The sequence below is a fragment of the Pseudophryne corroboree genome, unplaced genomic scaffold, assembly GCF_028390025.1.
Source record: "Pseudophryne corroboree isolate aPseCor3 unplaced genomic scaffold, aPseCor3.hap2 scaffold_2190, whole genome shotgun sequence".
Lineage (NCBI taxonomy): Eukaryota > Metazoa > Chordata > Amphibia > Anura > Myobatrachidae > Pseudophryne > Pseudophryne corroboree.
The window spans coordinates 1-15,464 of record NW_026968837.1 but is presented as its reverse complement, the minus strand read 5'-3'; the positions used below and the strand labels follow the sequence as shown (position 1 = coordinate 15,464).

At 49.1% G+C, this 15,464-nt stretch overlaps 20 non-coding genes across 20 annotated transcripts; 3 read left to right on the top strand and 17 right to left on the bottom strand.

The window, feature by feature from the left end:
- Positions 1 to 1,845: 1,845 nt before the first annotated feature.
- On the bottom strand, positions 1,846 to 2,008 carry LOC135007585 (U1 spliceosomal RNA). Its single transcript, XR_010207522.1, has one exon. It is a non-coding gene; the product is annotated as a U1 spliceosomal RNA (small nuclear RNA).
- Positions 2,009 to 2,160: 152 nt separating this feature from the next.
- On the bottom strand, positions 2,161 to 2,324 carry LOC135007570 (U1 spliceosomal RNA). The gene has a single exon (XR_010207509.1). It is a non-coding gene; the product is annotated as a U1 spliceosomal RNA (small nuclear RNA).
- A 674-nt stretch (positions 2,325 to 2,998) lies between these two features.
- LOC135007577 (U1 spliceosomal RNA) lies at positions 2,999 to 3,161 on the bottom strand. Its single transcript, XR_010207515.1, has one exon. It is a non-coding gene; the product is annotated as a U1 spliceosomal RNA (small nuclear RNA).
- A 152-nt stretch (positions 3,162 to 3,313) lies between these two features.
- LOC135007568 (U1 spliceosomal RNA) lies at positions 3,314 to 3,477 on the bottom strand. The gene has a single exon (XR_010207507.1). It is a non-coding gene; the product is annotated as a U1 spliceosomal RNA (small nuclear RNA).
- Positions 3,478 to 4,151: 674 nt separating this feature from the next.
- On the bottom strand, positions 4,152 to 4,314 carry LOC135007579 (U1 spliceosomal RNA). The gene has a single exon (XR_010207517.1). It is a non-coding gene; the product is annotated as a U1 spliceosomal RNA (small nuclear RNA).
- Positions 4,315 to 4,466: 152 nt separating this feature from the next.
- On the bottom strand, positions 4,467 to 4,630 carry LOC135007567 (U1 spliceosomal RNA). Its single transcript, XR_010207506.1, has one exon. It is a non-coding gene; the product is annotated as a U1 spliceosomal RNA (small nuclear RNA).
- Positions 4,631 to 5,304: 674 nt separating this feature from the next.
- LOC135007578 (U1 spliceosomal RNA) lies at positions 5,305 to 5,467 on the bottom strand. The gene has a single exon (XR_010207516.1). It is a non-coding gene; the product is annotated as a U1 spliceosomal RNA (small nuclear RNA).
- A 149-nt stretch (positions 5,468 to 5,616) lies between these two features.
- LOC135007580 (U1 spliceosomal RNA) lies at positions 5,617 to 5,781 on the bottom strand. The gene has a single exon (XR_010207518.1). It is a non-coding gene; the product is annotated as a U1 spliceosomal RNA (small nuclear RNA).
- A 670-nt stretch (positions 5,782 to 6,451) lies between these two features.
- LOC135007572 (U1 spliceosomal RNA) lies at positions 6,452 to 6,614 on the bottom strand. Its single transcript, XR_010207511.1, has one exon. It is a non-coding gene; the product is annotated as a U1 spliceosomal RNA (small nuclear RNA).
- Positions 6,615 to 6,766: 152 nt separating this feature from the next.
- Positions 6,767 to 6,930, bottom strand: LOC135007569 (U1 spliceosomal RNA). Its single transcript, XR_010207508.1, has one exon. It is a non-coding gene; the product is annotated as a U1 spliceosomal RNA (small nuclear RNA).
- A 972-nt stretch (positions 6,931 to 7,902) lies between these two features.
- On the bottom strand, positions 7,903 to 8,065 carry LOC135007565 (U1 spliceosomal RNA). Its single transcript, XR_010207504.1, has one exon. It is a non-coding gene; the product is annotated as a U1 spliceosomal RNA (small nuclear RNA).
- Positions 8,066 to 8,739: 674 nt separating this feature from the next.
- Positions 8,740 to 8,902, bottom strand: LOC135007588 (U1 spliceosomal RNA). The gene has a single exon (XR_010207525.1). It is a non-coding gene; the product is annotated as a U1 spliceosomal RNA (small nuclear RNA).
- A 152-nt stretch (positions 8,903 to 9,054) lies between these two features.
- Positions 9,055 to 9,218, bottom strand: LOC135007592 (U1 spliceosomal RNA). The gene has a single exon (XR_010207529.1). It is a non-coding gene; the product is annotated as a U1 spliceosomal RNA (small nuclear RNA).
- Positions 9,219 to 9,889: 671 nt separating this feature from the next.
- On the bottom strand, positions 9,890 to 10,052 carry LOC135007571 (U1 spliceosomal RNA). The gene has a single exon (XR_010207510.1). It is a non-coding gene; the product is annotated as a U1 spliceosomal RNA (small nuclear RNA).
- A 152-nt stretch (positions 10,053 to 10,204) lies between these two features.
- Positions 10,205 to 10,368, bottom strand: LOC135007562 (U1 spliceosomal RNA). Its single transcript, XR_010207501.1, has one exon. It is a non-coding gene; the product is annotated as a U1 spliceosomal RNA (small nuclear RNA).
- A 674-nt stretch (positions 10,369 to 11,042) lies between these two features.
- On the bottom strand, positions 11,043 to 11,205 carry LOC135007587 (U1 spliceosomal RNA). Its single transcript, XR_010207524.1, has one exon. It is a non-coding gene; the product is annotated as a U1 spliceosomal RNA (small nuclear RNA).
- A 152-nt stretch (positions 11,206 to 11,357) lies between these two features.
- LOC135007563 (U1 spliceosomal RNA) lies at positions 11,358 to 11,521 on the bottom strand. Its single transcript, XR_010207502.1, has one exon. It is a non-coding gene; the product is annotated as a U1 spliceosomal RNA (small nuclear RNA).
- A 144-nt stretch (positions 11,522 to 11,665) lies between these two features.
- LOC135007589 (U5 spliceosomal RNA) lies at positions 11,666 to 11,781 on the top strand. Its single transcript, XR_010207526.1, has one exon. It is a non-coding gene; the product is annotated as a U5 spliceosomal RNA (small nuclear RNA).
- A 270-nt stretch (positions 11,782 to 12,051) lies between these two features.
- Positions 12,052 to 12,168, top strand: LOC135007591 (U5 spliceosomal RNA). The gene has a single exon (XR_010207528.1). It is a non-coding gene; the product is annotated as a U5 spliceosomal RNA (small nuclear RNA).
- A 286-nt stretch (positions 12,169 to 12,454) lies between these two features.
- On the top strand, positions 12,455 to 12,567 carry LOC135007590 (U5 spliceosomal RNA). The gene has a single exon (XR_010207527.1). It is a non-coding gene; the product is annotated as a U5 spliceosomal RNA (small nuclear RNA).
- The last annotated feature ends 2,897 nt before the right edge of the window (positions 12,568 to 15,464 follow it).

Genomic DNA, 15,464 nt, shown 5'->3' with positions numbered 1-15,464 from the left:
AAGGACATTATCCTATATTTACTATACCTATGCAGCGATTTACATGGGAAGCAGCTCCAGTTTGTTTTAAACAATCATCTTTACTACACAGAGCTACAATATTTTGTTCACAGCTAAAGGAGACAATAGCTGCATATAACTATGTAACAACATAACCGGGCCCCAACGTGCACATAGAGACTCCCTGCAGTGACACCAATGTTATCTGGGACTTAAATATTGTCTGCATAAGTTGATTTCTATTACTAAGCAACATAGTATTAATCTCAGATTTAGTTATATTACCATTTGTGTAATGACTTAAAGTGTATATGGTGTCTGTGTTTAAGTTGCTTGAATCAAATCTTTCCCTTCCCTACTGTAATCAGTTCCTTTTCTGAGTTATGTGGTAAACCATTTATTCTTTCATACAAAGCCCTGCCTGCCTTTCTTTGTGTCTGGGGAAACCTTGCCTCTCTGCCAGGAATAGAGAAGAGCTGCTGCTGAAGGAGGAATAGTCCATCAAGGTATCCCTGACCTGTTCCACATAGTTTACACACTTGTTATACCGGGGTGTTACATTGTGTGTGACTGACCTTAGGAAGAAACCGGAGCCTCCGCTGCAGTGACCCAGCAACCAGGGCACGGGAGTATACAGTGCCGCTGGGAGTGATGAAGCTGCAGTAAAGATGTCTATTAGACCTAGCCTGCTGCAGCCCTTGTAGATTCTCATAAAAAAAGTTCTTCTTTTCTTGTCAAAATTAATAGCTAAGAATAGGCTGCTTGAGGCAGGCCCCTGTTAAGTGGCCTGCTACTGAAGGCAACAACTACAAACTGAGCTCCCTGTTCATGGAAGCGGGGTTATAGAGGAGAATGCGCTGAGCATCTTGGGAACAGTCAAAAGCTTTGAGCCGGTTGGTGCCTCAGATCAAGATCCTACTCTACACCCCAATGTGAATCCTTGTGGAGTCCAGTGTACCCCACAGAAGAAATTAATGTGTCACACCCATTGGCAGCAACCTTAGAATAGCTGCTGACGGGCACAATTGAGAAAGGAAGGGGGGGGACATTTGAATCCAGCACATAGATGCAATTCAAATATGTAATTTGAACCTTCCTATTTTAAAATATAATGGATGAACCTCACCCTGTGAGAACAATCTTCATGATATAGAGATCTCATATGCAAAATAAGTATGAGTTGGGATAGGGCTGGGGAGGGTGGCTGCTCGGGCAGCCCCTCCCCCGTCAAGTTAAGGAGATTCAACTGAGGAAGCACAAGGGAACTCTCGTCTGGGGACAACAACTGCAGGGAGACCACATCTTTTCAGATGAACATGGGAGGGCGGAAGGCTGCCTAATACTGAAGCACCATCAAATATCAAACCATATGCAATAACTAGTACAAGCATTCCTGGGGGAAGGTCTGCAGGAGACGAATTTGCATACGGTGATGTCATCCAAGCAGTGGGCCAAAGTTGGCTGGAACCCTCATCTGCATATGAAAAGAGAAAAGGGTTATGCAGGGCATGGCGGCCTTTTGCGGCGCTTGGATGACCCCTAGTTCGCATTAAACACCTCCACCCTCCTTCGGTGTGGGGCTCATGTTGACTATGCCCCAGCCCCTGAAGCATTCAAGCTGATTTCTTGCAGCAGCTGGGCACTGTAACAGCTCCAGAGCTGCTCTGTAAGGCAAATAAAAGGGTGTGGGCCCTGCAGCACTACCTGTAGTTCGCATTGTGCGTTGGAAGGCACAAAGTAATCAGACGGGAGAAGTCAGGATAGTGCGCAAGGGCATAGAAGGGAGCGGCTCAAGAAAAGAGAAGTGGAAACAGACAGCAAACTAGGCTGGAGAGAGACAAAGAGATCTGAATTATACGAGAGCCGACCAGGGGAAACACAAATTATGCAGTCAAGTTTCCCACATTTGGGGAAATCGCAGGGGCAGCACAGCCAGAGTGCAATGGGTGAGCCTTGCCCTGGGAGAAGCACCTTCAAGATCATAGTATCTCACCTGGCAGGTAAGTAGGAGTTGGGCTAGAGCTGGGGAGGGTCGCTGCTCGGGCACCCCCCTGTCAAGTGAAGGAGATCCAACTGAGGCAGCACAATGGAACTCTCGAAAGAAGAACAAGGCTAGAGGAAGATCTGAGACAAAGAAATCTGACTTTTACCAGAGCTGACCAGCGGAAAACACAAACACAGTCCCCCACTACCACAAATAATGCAGGCGAGTTTCCCACATTTGGGGAAATCACAGGGGTCAGCATACCCAGAATGCAATGAATGAACCTCACCCTGGGTGAACAATCTTCATGACCATGGTGTCTCCTATGCAAAATAAGTATGATTTGGGATAGGGCTGGGGAGGGCCGCTGCTCAGGCACATCTCTGTCAAGTAAAGTTAATTCAACTGAGGCAGCACAAGGGAACTCTCATCTGGGGACAACAACTGCAGGGAGAACACATATTTTCAGATGAACATGGGAGGGCAGAAGGCTGCCTAATACTGAAGCACCCCCAAACAACAAACCAAATGCAACAACTAGTGCAAGCATTCCTGGGGGAAGGCCTGCAGCAGATGGATTTGCATATGGTGATGTTATCCAAGCAGTGGGTCAAAGTTGGCTTCAACCCTCATCTGCATATGAAAAGAGAAAAGGGGCGTGCAGGGCATGGCGGCCTTTTGCGCTGCTTGGATGACCCCTAGATCGCATTAAACACCCCCACCCTCCTTTGGTGTGGGGCTCATGTTGGCCATGCCCCATCCCATGAAGCATTCAAGCTGATTTCTTGCAGCAGCTGGGCACTGTAACAGCTCCAGAGCTGCTCTGTAAGGCAAGTAAAAGGGTGTGGGCCCTGCAGCACTACCTGTAGTTTGCATTGTGCATTGGAAGGCACAAAGTAAGCAGACGGGAGGAGAAGTCAGGATAGTGCACAAGGGTATAGAAGGGAGGGGCTCAAGAAAAGAGAAGTGGAAACAGACAGCAAACTAGGCTGGAGAGAGACCTGAGACAAAGAGATCTGAATTATACGAGAGCCGACCAGGGGAAACACAAATTATGCAGTCAAGTTTCCCACATTTGGGGAAATTGCAGGGGCAGCACACCCAGAGTGCAATGGGTGAGCCTTGCCCTGGGAGAAGCACCTTCATGATCATAGTATCTCACCTGGCAGGTAAGTAGGAGTTGGGCTAGAGCTGGGGAGGGTCGCTGCTCGGACACCCCCCTGTCAAGTGAAGGAGATCCAACTGAGGCAGCACAAAGGAACTCTCGAAAGAAGAACAAGGCTAGAGGAAGATCTGAGACAAAGAAATTTGACTTTTACCAGAGCTGACCAGAGGAAAGCACAAACACAGTCCACCACTACCACAAATAATGCAGTCGAGTTTCCCACATTTGGGGAAATCACAGGGGTCAGCATACCCAGAGTGCAATGAATGAACCGCACCCTGGGAGAACAATCTTCATAACAATGGTATCTCCTATGCAAAATAAGTATGATTTGGGATATGGCTGGGGAGGGCCGCTGCTCAGGCACATCTCTGTCAAGTAAAGGAGATTCAACTGAGGCAGCACAAGGGAACTCTCATCTGGGGACAACAACTGCAGGGAGAACACATATTTTCAGATGAACATGGGAGGGCAGAAGGCTGCCTAATACTGAAGCACCCCCAAACAACAAACCAAATGCAACAACTAGTGCAAGCATTCCTGGGGGAAGGCCTGCAGCAGATAGATTTGCATATGGTGATGTCATCCAAGCAGTGGGTCAAAGTTGGCTTCAACCCTCGTCTGCATATGAAAAGAGAAAAGGGGCGTGCAGGGCATGGTGGCCTTTTGCGGCACTTGGCTGACCCCTAGTTTGCATTAAACACCTCCACCCTCCTTCGGTGTGGGGCTCATGTTGGCTATGCCCCAGCCCCTGAAGCATTCAAGCTGATTTCTTGCAGCAGCTGGGCACTGTAACAGCTCCAGAGCTGCTCTGTAAGGCAAGTAAAAGGTTGTGGGCCCTGCAGCACTACCTGTAGTTCGCATTGTGCGTTGGAAGGCACAAAGTAAGCAGAAAGGAGGAGAAGTCAGGATAGTGCGCAAGGGCATAGAAGGGAGCTGCTGAAGAAAAGAGAAGTGGAAACAGACAGCAAACTAGGCTGGAGAGAGACCTGAGACAAAGAGATCTGAATTATACGAGACCTGACCAGGGGAAACACAAATTATGCAGTCAAGTTTCCCACATTTGGGGAAATCGCAGGAGCAGCACACCCAGAGTGCAATGGGTGAGCCTTGCCCTGGGAGAAGCACCTTCATGATCATAGTATCTCACCTGGCAGGTAAGTAGGAGTTGGGCTAGAGCTGGGGAGGGTCGCTGCTCGGGCACCCCCCTGTCAAGTGAAGGAGATCCAACTGAGGCAGCACAAAGGAACTCTCGAAAGAAGAACAAGGCTAGAGGAAGATCTGAGACAAAGAAATCTGACTTTTACCAGAGCTGACCAGAGGAAAGCACAAACACAGTCCACCACTACCACAAATAATGCAGTCGAGTTTCCCACATTTGGGGAAATCACAGGGGTCAGCATACCCAGAGTGCAATGAATGAACCGCACCCTGGGAGAACAATCTTCATAACAATGGTATCTCCTATGCAAAATAAGTATGATTTGGGATATGGCTGGGGAGGGCCGCTGCTCAGGCACATCTCTGTCAAGTAAAGGAGATTCAACTGAGGCAGCACAAGGGAACTCTCATCTGGGGACAACAACTGCAGGGAGAACACATATTTTCAGATGAACATGGGAGGGCAGAAGGCTGCCTAATACTGAAGCACCCCCAAACAACAAACCAAATGCAACAACTAGTGCAAGCATTCCTGGGGGAAGGCCTGCAGCAGATAGATTTGCATATGGTGATGTCATCCAAGCAGTGGGTCAAAGTTGGCTTCAACCCTCGTCTGCATATGAAAAGAGAAAAGGGGCGTGCAGGGCATGGTGGCCTTTTGTGGCACTTGGCTGACCCCTAGTTTGCATTAAACACCTCCACCCTCCTTCGGTGTAGGGCTCATGTTGGCTATGCCCCAGCCCCTGAAGCATTCAAGCTGATTTCTTGCAGCAGCTGGGCACTGTAACAGCTCCAGAGCTGCTCTGTAAGGCAAGTAAAAGGGTGTGGGCCCTGCAGCACTACCTGTAGTTCGCATTGTGCGTTGGAAGGCACAAAGTAAGCAGAAAGGAGGAGAAGTCAGGATAGTGCGCAAGGGCATAGAAGGGAGCGGCTCAAGAAAAGAGAAGTGGAAACAGACAGCAAACTAGGCTGGAGAGAGACCAGAGACAAAGAGATCTGAATTATACGAGACCTGACCAGGGGAAACACAAATTATGCAGTCAAGTTTCCCACATTTGGGGAAATCGCAGGGGCAGCACACCCAGAGTGCAATGGGTGAGCCTTGCCCTGGGAGAAGCACCTTCATGATCATAGTATCTCACCTGGCAGGTAAGTAGGAGTTGGGCTAGAGCTGGGGAGGGTCGCTGCTCGGGCACCCCCCTGTCAAGTGAAGGAGATCCAACTGAGGCAGCACAAGGAAACTCTCGAAAGAAGAACAAGGCTAGAGGAAGATCTGAAACAAAGAAATCTGACTTTTACCAGAGATCAGAGGAAAACACAAACACAGTCCCCCACTACCAACAAATAAAGCAGTCGCGTTTCCCACATTTGGGGAAATCACAGGGGTCAGCATACCCAGAATGCAATGAATGAACCTCACCCTGGGAGAGTAATCTTCATGACCATGGTATCTCCTATGCAAAATAAGTATGATTTGGGATAGGGCTGGGGAGGGCCGCTGCTCATGCACATCTCTGTCAAGTAAAGGAGATTCAACTGAGGCAGCACAAGGGAACTCTCATCTGGGGACAACAACTGCAGGGAGAACACATATTTTCAGATGAACATGGGAGGGCAGAAGGCTGCCTAATACTGAAGCACCCCCAAACAACAAACCAAATGCAACAACTAGTGCAAGCATTCCTGGGGGAAGTTCTGCAGAAGACGGATTTGCATACGGTGATGTCATCCAAGCAGTGGGTCAAAGTTGGCTTCAACCCTCATCTGCATATGAAAAGAGAAAAGGGGCGTGCAGGGCATGGCGGCCTTTTGCGGTGCTTGGATGACCCCTAGTTCGCATTAAACACCCCACCCTCCTTTGGTGTGGGGCTCATGTTGGCCATGCCCCATCCCCTGAAGCATTCAAGCTGATTTATTGCAGCAGCTGGGCACTGTAACAGCTCCAGAGCTGCTCTGAACGGCAAGTAAAAGGGTGTGGGCCCTGCAGCACTACCTGTAGTTTGCATTGTGCATTGGAAGGCACAAAGTAAGCAGACGGGAGAAGTCAGGATAGTGCGCAAGGGCATAGAAGGGAGCGGCTCAAGAAAAGAGAAGTTGAAACAGACAGCAAACTAGGCTGGAGAGAGACCTGAGACAAAGAGATCTGAATTATACGAGAGCCGACCAGGGGAAACACAAATTATGCAGTCAAGTTTCCCACATTTGGGGAAATCGCAGGAGCAGCACACCCAGAGTGCAATGGGTGAGCCTTGCCCTGGGAGAAGCACCTACATGATCATAGTATCTCACCTGCCAGGTAAGTAGAAGTTGGGCTAGAGCTGGGGAGGGTCGCTGCTCGGGTACCCCCCTGTCAAGTGAAGGAGATCCAACTGAGGCAGCACAAGGGAACTCTCGAAAGAAGAACAAGGCTAAAGGAAGATCTGAGACAAAGAAATCTGACTTTTACCAGAGCTGACCAGAGGAAAGCACAAACACAGTCCCCCACTACCACAAATAAAGCAGTCGAGTTTCCCACATTTGGGGAAATCACAGGGGTCAGCATACCCAGAATGCAATGAATGAACCTCACCGTGGGAGAACAATCTTCATGACCATGGTATCTCCTATGCAAAATAAGCATGATTTGGGATAGGGCTGGGGAGGGCCGCTGCTCAGGCACATCTCTGTCAAGTAAAGGAGATTCAACTGAGGCAGCACAAGGGAACTCTCATCTGGGGACAACAACTGCAGGGAGAACACATATTTTCAGATGAACATGGGAGGGCAGAAGGCTGCCTAATACTGAAGCACCCCCAAACAACAAACCAAATGCAACAACTAGTGCAAGCATTCCTGGGGGAAGGCCTGCAGCAGATGGATTTGCATACGGTGATGTCATCCAAGCAGTGGGTCAAAGTTGGCTTCAACCCTCGTCTGCATATGAAAAGAGAAAAGGGGCGTGCAGGGCATGGCGGCCTTTTGCGGCGCTTGGATGACCCCTAGTTCGCATTAAACACCTCCACCCTCCTTCGGTGTGGGGCTCATGTTGGCTATGCCCCAGCCCCTGAAGCATTCAAGCTGATTTCTTGCAGCAGCTGGGCACTGTAACAGCTCCAGAGCTGCTCTGTACGGCAAGTAAAAGGGTGTGGGCCCTGCAGCACTACCTGTAGTTTGCATTGTGCATTGGAAGGCACAAAGTAAGCAGACAGGAGGAGAAGTCAGGATAGTGCACAAGGGTATAAAAGGGAGGGGCTCATGAAAAAAGAAGTGGAAACAGACAGCAAACTAGGCTGGAGAGAGACCTGAGACAAAGAGATCTGAATTATACGAGAGCCGACCAGGGGAAACACAAATTATGCAGTCAAGCTTCCCACATTTGGGGAAATCAGAGTGCAATGGGTGAGCCTTGCCCTGGGAGAAGCACCTTCATGATCATAGTATCTCACCTGGCAGGTAAGTAGGAGTTGGGCTAGAGCTGGGGAGGGTCGCTGCTCGGGCACCCCTCTGTCAAGTGAAAGAGATCCAACTGAGGCAGCACAAGGAAACTCTCGAAAGAAGAACAAGGCTAGAGGAAGATCTGAGACAAATAAATCTGACTTTTACCAGAGCTGACCAGAGGAAAGCACAAACACAGTCCCCCACTACCACAAATAATGCAGTCGAGTTTCCCACATTTTGGAAATCACAGGGGTCAGCATACCCAGAATGCAATGAATGAACCTCACCCTGGGAGAACAATCTTCATGACCATGGTATCTCCTATGCAAAATAAGTATGATTTGGGATAGGGCTGGGGAGGGCCGCTGCTCAGGCACATCTCTGTCAAGTAAAGGAGATTCCACTGAGGCAGCACAAGGGAACTCTCATCTGGGGACAACAACTGCAGGGAGAACACATATTTTCAGATGAACATGGGAGGGCAGAAGGCTGCCTAATACTGAAGCACCCCCAAACAACAAACCAAATGCAACAACTAGTGCAAGCATTCCTGGGGGAAGGCCTGCAGCAGATGGATTTGCATACGGTGATGTCATCCAAGCAGTGGGTCAAAGTTGGCTTCAACCCTCGTCTGCATATGAAAAGAGAAAAGGGGCGTGCAGGGCATGGCGGCCTTTTGCGGCGCTTGGATGACCCCTAGTTCACATTAAACACCTCCACCCTCCTTCGGTGTGGGGCTCATGTTGGCTGTGCCCCAGCCCCTGAAGCATTCAAGCTGATTTCTTGCAGTAGCTGGGCACTGTAACAGCTCCAGAGCTGCTCTGTACGGCAAGTAAAAGGGTGTGGGCCCTACAGCACTACCTGTAGTTTGCATTGTGCATTGGAAGGCACAAAGTAAGCAGACAGGAGGAGAAGTCAGGATAGTGCACAAGGGTATAAAAGGGAGGGGCTCATGAAAAAAGAAGTGGAAACAGACAGCAAACTAGGCTGGAGAGAGACCTGAGACAAAGAGATCTGAATTATACGAGAGCCGACCAGGGGAAACACAAATTATGCAGTCAAGCTTCCCACATTTGGGGAAATCGCAGGGGCACCACACCCAGAGTGCAATGGGTGAGCCTTGCCCTGGGAGAAGCACCTTCATGATCATAGTATCTCACCTGGCAAGTAAGTAGGAGTTGGGCTAGAGCTGGGGAGGGTCGCTGCTCGGGCACCCCCCTGTCAAGTGAAAGAGATCCAACTGAGGCAGCACAAGGGAACTCTCGAAAGAAGAACAAGGCTAGAGGAAGATCTGAGACAAATAAATCTGACTTTTACCAGAGCTGTCCAGAGGAAAGCACAAACACAGTCCCCCACTACCACAAATAATGCAGTTGAGTTTCCCACATTTGGGGAAATCACAGGGGTCAGCATACCCAGAATGCAATGAATGAACCTCACCCTGGGAGAACAATCTTCATGACCATGGTATCGCCTATGCAAAATAAGTATGATTTGGGATAGGGCTGGGGAGGGCCGCTGCTCAGGCACATCTCTGTCAAGTAAAGGAGATTCAACTGAGGCAGCACAAGGGAACTCTCATCTGGGGACAACAAATGCAGGGAGAACACATATTTTCAGATAAACATGGGAGGGCAGAAGGCAGCCTAATACTGAAGCACCCCCAAACAACAAACCAAATGCAACAACTAGTACAAGCATTCCTGGGGGAAGGCCTGCAGCAGATGGATTTGCATATGGTGATGTCATCCAAGCAGTGGGTCAAAGTTGGCTTCAACCCTCGTCTGCATATGAAAAGAGAAAAGGGGCGTGCAGGGCATGGCGGCCTTTTGCGGCGCTTGGATGACCCCTAGTTCGCATTAAACACCTCCACCCTCCTTCGGTGTGGGGCTCATGTTGGCTATGCCCCAGCCCCTGAAGCATTCAAGCTGATTTCTTGCAGCAGCTGGGCACTGTAACAGCTCCAGAGCTGCTCTGAACGGCAAGTAAAAGGGTGTGGGCCCTGCAGCACTACCTGTAGTTTGCATTGTGCATTGGAAGGCACAAAGTAAGCAGACGGGAGAAGTCAGGATAGTGCGCAAGGGCATAGAAGGGAGCGGCTCAAGAAAAGAGAAGTTGAAACAGACAGCAAACTAGGCTGGAGAGAGACCTGAGACAAAGAGATCTGAATTATACGAGAGCAGACCAGGGGAAACACAAATTATGCAGTCAAGTTTCCCACATTTGGGGAAATCGCAGGAGCAGCACACCCAGAGTGCAATGGGTGAGCCTTGCCCTGGGAGAAGCACCTACATGATCATAGTATCTCACCTGCCAGGTAAGTAGAAGTTGGGCTAGAGCTGGGGAGGGTCGCTGCTCGGGTACCCCCCTGTCAAGTGAAGGAGATTCAACTGAGGCAGCACAAGGGAACTCTCGAAAGAAGAACAAGGCTAGAGGAAGATCTGAGACAAATAAATCTGACTTTTACCAGAGCTGACCAGAGGAAAGCACAAACACAGTCCCCCACTACCACAAATAATGCAGTCGAGTTTCCCACATTTGGGGAAATCACAGGGGTCAGCATACCCAGAATGCAATGAATGAACCTCACCCTGGGAGAACAATCTTCATGACCATGGTATCTCCTATGCAAAATAAGTATGATTTGGGAAAGGGCTGGGGAGGGCCGCTGCTCAGGCACATCTCTGTCAAGTAAAGGAGATTCAACTGAGGCAGCACAAGGGAACTCTCATCTGGGGACAACAACTGCAGGGAGAACACATATTTTCAGATGAACATGGGAGGGCAGAAGGCTGCCTAATAATGAAGCACCCCCAAACAACAAACCAAATGCAACAACTAGTGCAAGCATTCCTGGGGGAAGGCCTGCAGCAGATGGATTTGCATACGGTGATGTCATCCAAGCAGTGGGTCAAAGTTGGCTTCAACCCTCGTCTGCATATGAAAAGAGAAAAGGGGCGTGCAGGGCATAGCGGCCTTTTGCGGCACTTGGATGACCCCTAGTTCGCATTAAACACCTCCACCCTCCTTCGGTGTGGGGCTCATGTTGGCTATGCCCCAGCCCCTGAAGCATTCAAGCTGATTTCTTGCAGCAGCTGGGCACTGTAACAGCTCCAGAGCTGCTCTGTACGGCAAGTAAAAGGGTGTGGGCCCTGCAGCACTACCAGTAGTTTGCATTGTGCATTGGAAGGCACAAAGTAAGCAGACAAGAGGAGAAGTCAGGATAGTGCACAAGGGTATAAAAGGGAGGGGCTCATGAAAAAAGAAGTGGAAACAGACAGCAAACTAGGCTGGAGAGAGACCTGAGACAAAGAGATCTGAATTATACGAGAGCCGACCAGGGGAAACACAAATTATGCAGTCAAGCTTCCCACATTTGGGGAAATCGCAGGGGCACCACACCCAGAGTGCAATGGGTGAGCCTTGCCCTGGGAGAAGCACCTTCATGATCATAGTATCTCACCTGGCAGGTAAGTAGGAGTTGGGCTAGAGCTGGGGAGGGTCGCTACTCGGGCACCCCCCTGTCAAGTGAAAGAGATCCAACTGAGGCAGCACAAGGGAACTCTCGAAAGAAGAACAAGGCTAGAGGAAGATCTGAGACAAATAAATCAGACTTTTACCAGAGCTGACCAGAGGAAAGCACAAACACAGTCCCCCACTACCACAAATAATGCAGTCGAGTTTCCCACATTTGGGGAAATCACAGGGGTCAGCATACCCAGAATGCAATGAATGAACCTCACCCTGGGAGAACAATCTTCATGACCATGGTATCGCCTATGCAAAATAAGTATGATTTGGGATAGGGCTGGGGAGGGCCGCTGCTCAGGCACATCTCTGTCAAGTAAAGGAGATTCAGCTGAGGCAGCACAAGGGAACTCTCATCTGGGGACAACAACTGCAGGGAGAACACATATTTTCATATAAAAATCTTGGTCATGCTCTGGTTTCTCTTCAGAACGAACAAATCTTTCGCCTCTTACTAAAGATTTCCGTGGAGAGGAGCAAAACCGAGTTTTATCTCAATTTTTGCATGCCCCATCTTTTTGGGGTTTCTTTTACCGGTTTAAAGATAGAATGAGTGTGCTTTAATGTAAGCTCATTTGCATAGAAATGACAGTAAATGTTTATTTATGTTCAAACAGAACTTTCTTGACCATGCTACTTGCTTTAAAGATCTGGGAGCACATGGAATACAGTACAAACCATGCTTATAGCAAGGAGAAGCCAGGTGAGAAATCTGCTTTCTTTCAAATTGGGCACTCACTTTGATCTGAATGAGGACTGCTGGCACAGCACTCAGGCGACAGGTGGAATCTTGGTCATGCTCTGGTTTCTCTTCAGAACGAACAAATCTTTCGCCTTTTATTAAAGATTATCCGTGGAGAGGAGCAAAACTGAATTTTATCTCAATTTTTGCATGCCCCATATTATTGGGGTTTCTTTTATCAGTTTAAAGACAGAACGAGTGTGCTTTCTTGTTAGCTTTAATGTAAGTTTATTTGCATAACAATGACAATAAATGTCTGTTTCTTTTCAAGCAGAACTTTCTTGACCATACTAATTGCTTGAAAGATCTGGGAGCACATGGAAAAGAGTACAAACCATGTTTATAGCAAGGGGAAGCCTGGTGAGAAATCTGCTTTCTTTCTTTCAAATTGGGTGCTCACTTTGAGCTGAATGAGGACTGCTGGCATGGCACTCAGGCGACAGGTGGAATCTTGGTCATGCTCTGGTTTCTCTTCAGAACGAACAAATCTTTCGCCTTTTACTAAAGATTTCCGTGGAGAGGAGCAAAACTGAGTTTTATCTCAATTTTTGCATGCCCCATATCATACCTCCCAACTGTCCCGATTTTCGCGGGACAGTCCCGTTTTTTGGGGACTGTCCCGCTGTCCCACCTGCGGGCCGCAGTGTCCCGCGGTGGGGAGGACAATTGGGAGGCTCTGTCTGTCGCTGCCCTGCTTAGCAGAGCAGCGGTGAATAGACGCTGTGCGCATGCGCACAGCGTCTATTCACTGAAGTCAGAGGGAGAGGTGGCATGCCAGCGGCTCACAGAGCGCTGGGCATGCCCGCTCAGTGCCGAAAACGGGGGCGTGACTCGCGATCGCGGGTCCTCCCGCGAAGCCACGCCCCCTTTTACTTAGGCCACACCCTTTTTGGGAGCGCGCGCGACTTCGCCGCGCGTGTGTCCCTCTTTGCGAGCCGACAAAGTTGGGAGGTATGCCCATATTATTGGGGTTTCTTTTATCAGTTTAAAGACAGAACGAGTTTGCTTTCTTGTTAGCTTTAATGTAAGTTTATTTGCATAACAATGACAGTAAATGTTTGTTTCTTTTCAAACAGAACTTTCTTGACCATGCTACTTGCTTGAAAGATCTGGGAGCACATGGAAAACAGTACAAACCATGCAGTATCACAAGAGCCTTTATTTGATCTTTCATGAAGATAGAGCAGAATTGAGGACACGTCAACAATTTCTGCCGAAGGTGGTTCATCTTTCCACATGGTGCCTTTGGCCACTGACACCTTCGTTGAGTCAAAGTCTCTGGCTGTGGTCAGAACTTTGAAAATTTATGTCACCAGAACGGTTCAGATTAGGAAAACAGAGGCTCTGTTTGTCCTGTATGCTCCCAACAGGATTGGGTGTCCTGCTTCCATGTAGACCATTATGCGCTGGATCTGTGGTAAGATTCAGCATGCTCATTCCATGGCAGGATTGCCGTTACTGAATTAGGTGAAGACCCATTCTACTAGAAAGGTGGGTTCATCCTGGGCAGCTGGTCGGGGAGTCTCGGCATTGCAACTTTGCCGAGCAGCTATTTAGTAAACACTTTTGCTAAGTTTTACAAGTTTGATACCTTGGCCGATGATAACTTCAAGTTGGGTCATTCGGTGCTGCAGAGTCGTACGCACTCTTCCACCCGTTCAAGAGCTTTGGTATAACCCCATGGTTCTTAATGTGACCCCAGCATCCTCTAGGTCGTATGAGAAAATAGGATTTTAATACCTTCCGGTAAATCCTTTTCTCTTAGTCTGTAGAGGATGCTGGGCACCCGTCCCAGTCCATACTGTGTCTGCAGTTATTACTTGTGGTTATACACATGTTGTGTTATGGTTCTGGTCAGCTTTTTGCTGCAATTGTTCATGCCGTTGGCTTGTGTTCTGTTGAATGCCACGTTCTGCGGCATGCTTAAGGTGTGAGCTGGTAAGATGCTCACCTTAGTTTAACAATAAATCCTTTCCTCGAAATGTCCGTCTCCATGGGCACAGTTCCTATAACTGGAGTCTGGAGGAGGGGCATAGAGGGAGGAGCCAGTTCACACCCTTTGATAGTCTTAAAGTGCCCATGTCTCTTGCGGATCCCGTCTATACCCCATGGTTCTTAATGTGACCCCAGCATCCTCTACGGACTAAGAGAAAAGGATGCCCTTGCGCACTATCCTGACTTCTCCTCCCGTCTGCTTACTTTGTGCCTTCCAACGCACAATGCAAACTACAGGTGGTGCTGCAGGGCCCACACCCTTTTACTTGCCTTACAGAACAGCTCTGGAGCTGTTACAGTGCCCAGCTGCTGCAAGAAATCAGCTTGAATGCTTCAGGGGATGGGGCATGGCCAACATGAGCCCCACACCAAAGGAGGGTGGGGGTGTTTAATGAGAACTAGGGGTCATCCAAGCACTGCAAAAGGCCGCCATGCCCTGCACGCCCCTTTTCTCTTTTCATATGCAGATGAGGGTTCCAGCCAACTTTGGCCCACTGCTTGAATAACATCACTGTATGCAAATCCGTCTGCTGCAGACCTTCCCCCAGGAAGGCTTGTACTAGATGTTGCATATGGTTTGATATTTGATGGTGCTTCAGTATTAGGCAGCCTTCCGCCCTCCCATGTTCATCTGAAAAGATGTGGTCTCCCTGCAGTTGTTGTCCCCAGACGAGAGTTCCCTTGTGCTTCCTCAGTTGAATCTCCTTAACTTGACGGGGGAGGGGCTGCCCGAGCAGCCACCCTCCCCAGCCCTATCCCAACTCATACTTATTTTGCATATGAGATCTCTTGATCATGAAGATTGTTATCACAGGGTGAGGTTCATCCATTATATTTTAAAATAGGAAGGTACAAATTACATATTTGAATTGCATTTATGTGCTGGATTCAAATGTCCCCCCCCCCCCCCCCTTCCTTTCTCAATTGTGCCCGTCAGCAGCTATTCTAAGGTTGCTGCCAATGGGTGTGACACATTAATTTCTTCTGTGGGGTACACTGGACTCCACAAGGATTCACATTGGGGTGTAGAGTAGGATCTTGATCTGAGGCACCAACCGGCTCAAAGCTTTTGACTGTTCCCAAGATGCTCAGTGCATTCTCCTCTATAACCCCGCTTCCATGAACAGGGAGCTCAGTTTGTAGTTGGTGCCTTCAGTAGCAGGCCACTTAACAGGGGCCTGCCTCAGGCAGCCTATTCTTAGCTATAAATTTTGACAAGAAAAGAAGAACTTGTTTTATGAGAATCTACAAGGGCTGCAGCAGGCTAGGTCTAATAGACATCTTTACTGCAGCTTCATCACTCCCAGCGGCGCTGTATACTCCCGTGCCCTGGTTGCTGGGTCACTGCAGCGGAGGGTCCGGTTTCATCCTAAGGTCAGTCACACACACACCACCCTTCCGGATCACGAGGCCGCTGATGAAGGGGAGCGTGGCCGTAGGGGGTGGACCGTGTGCGCACTGGCGTGGACACT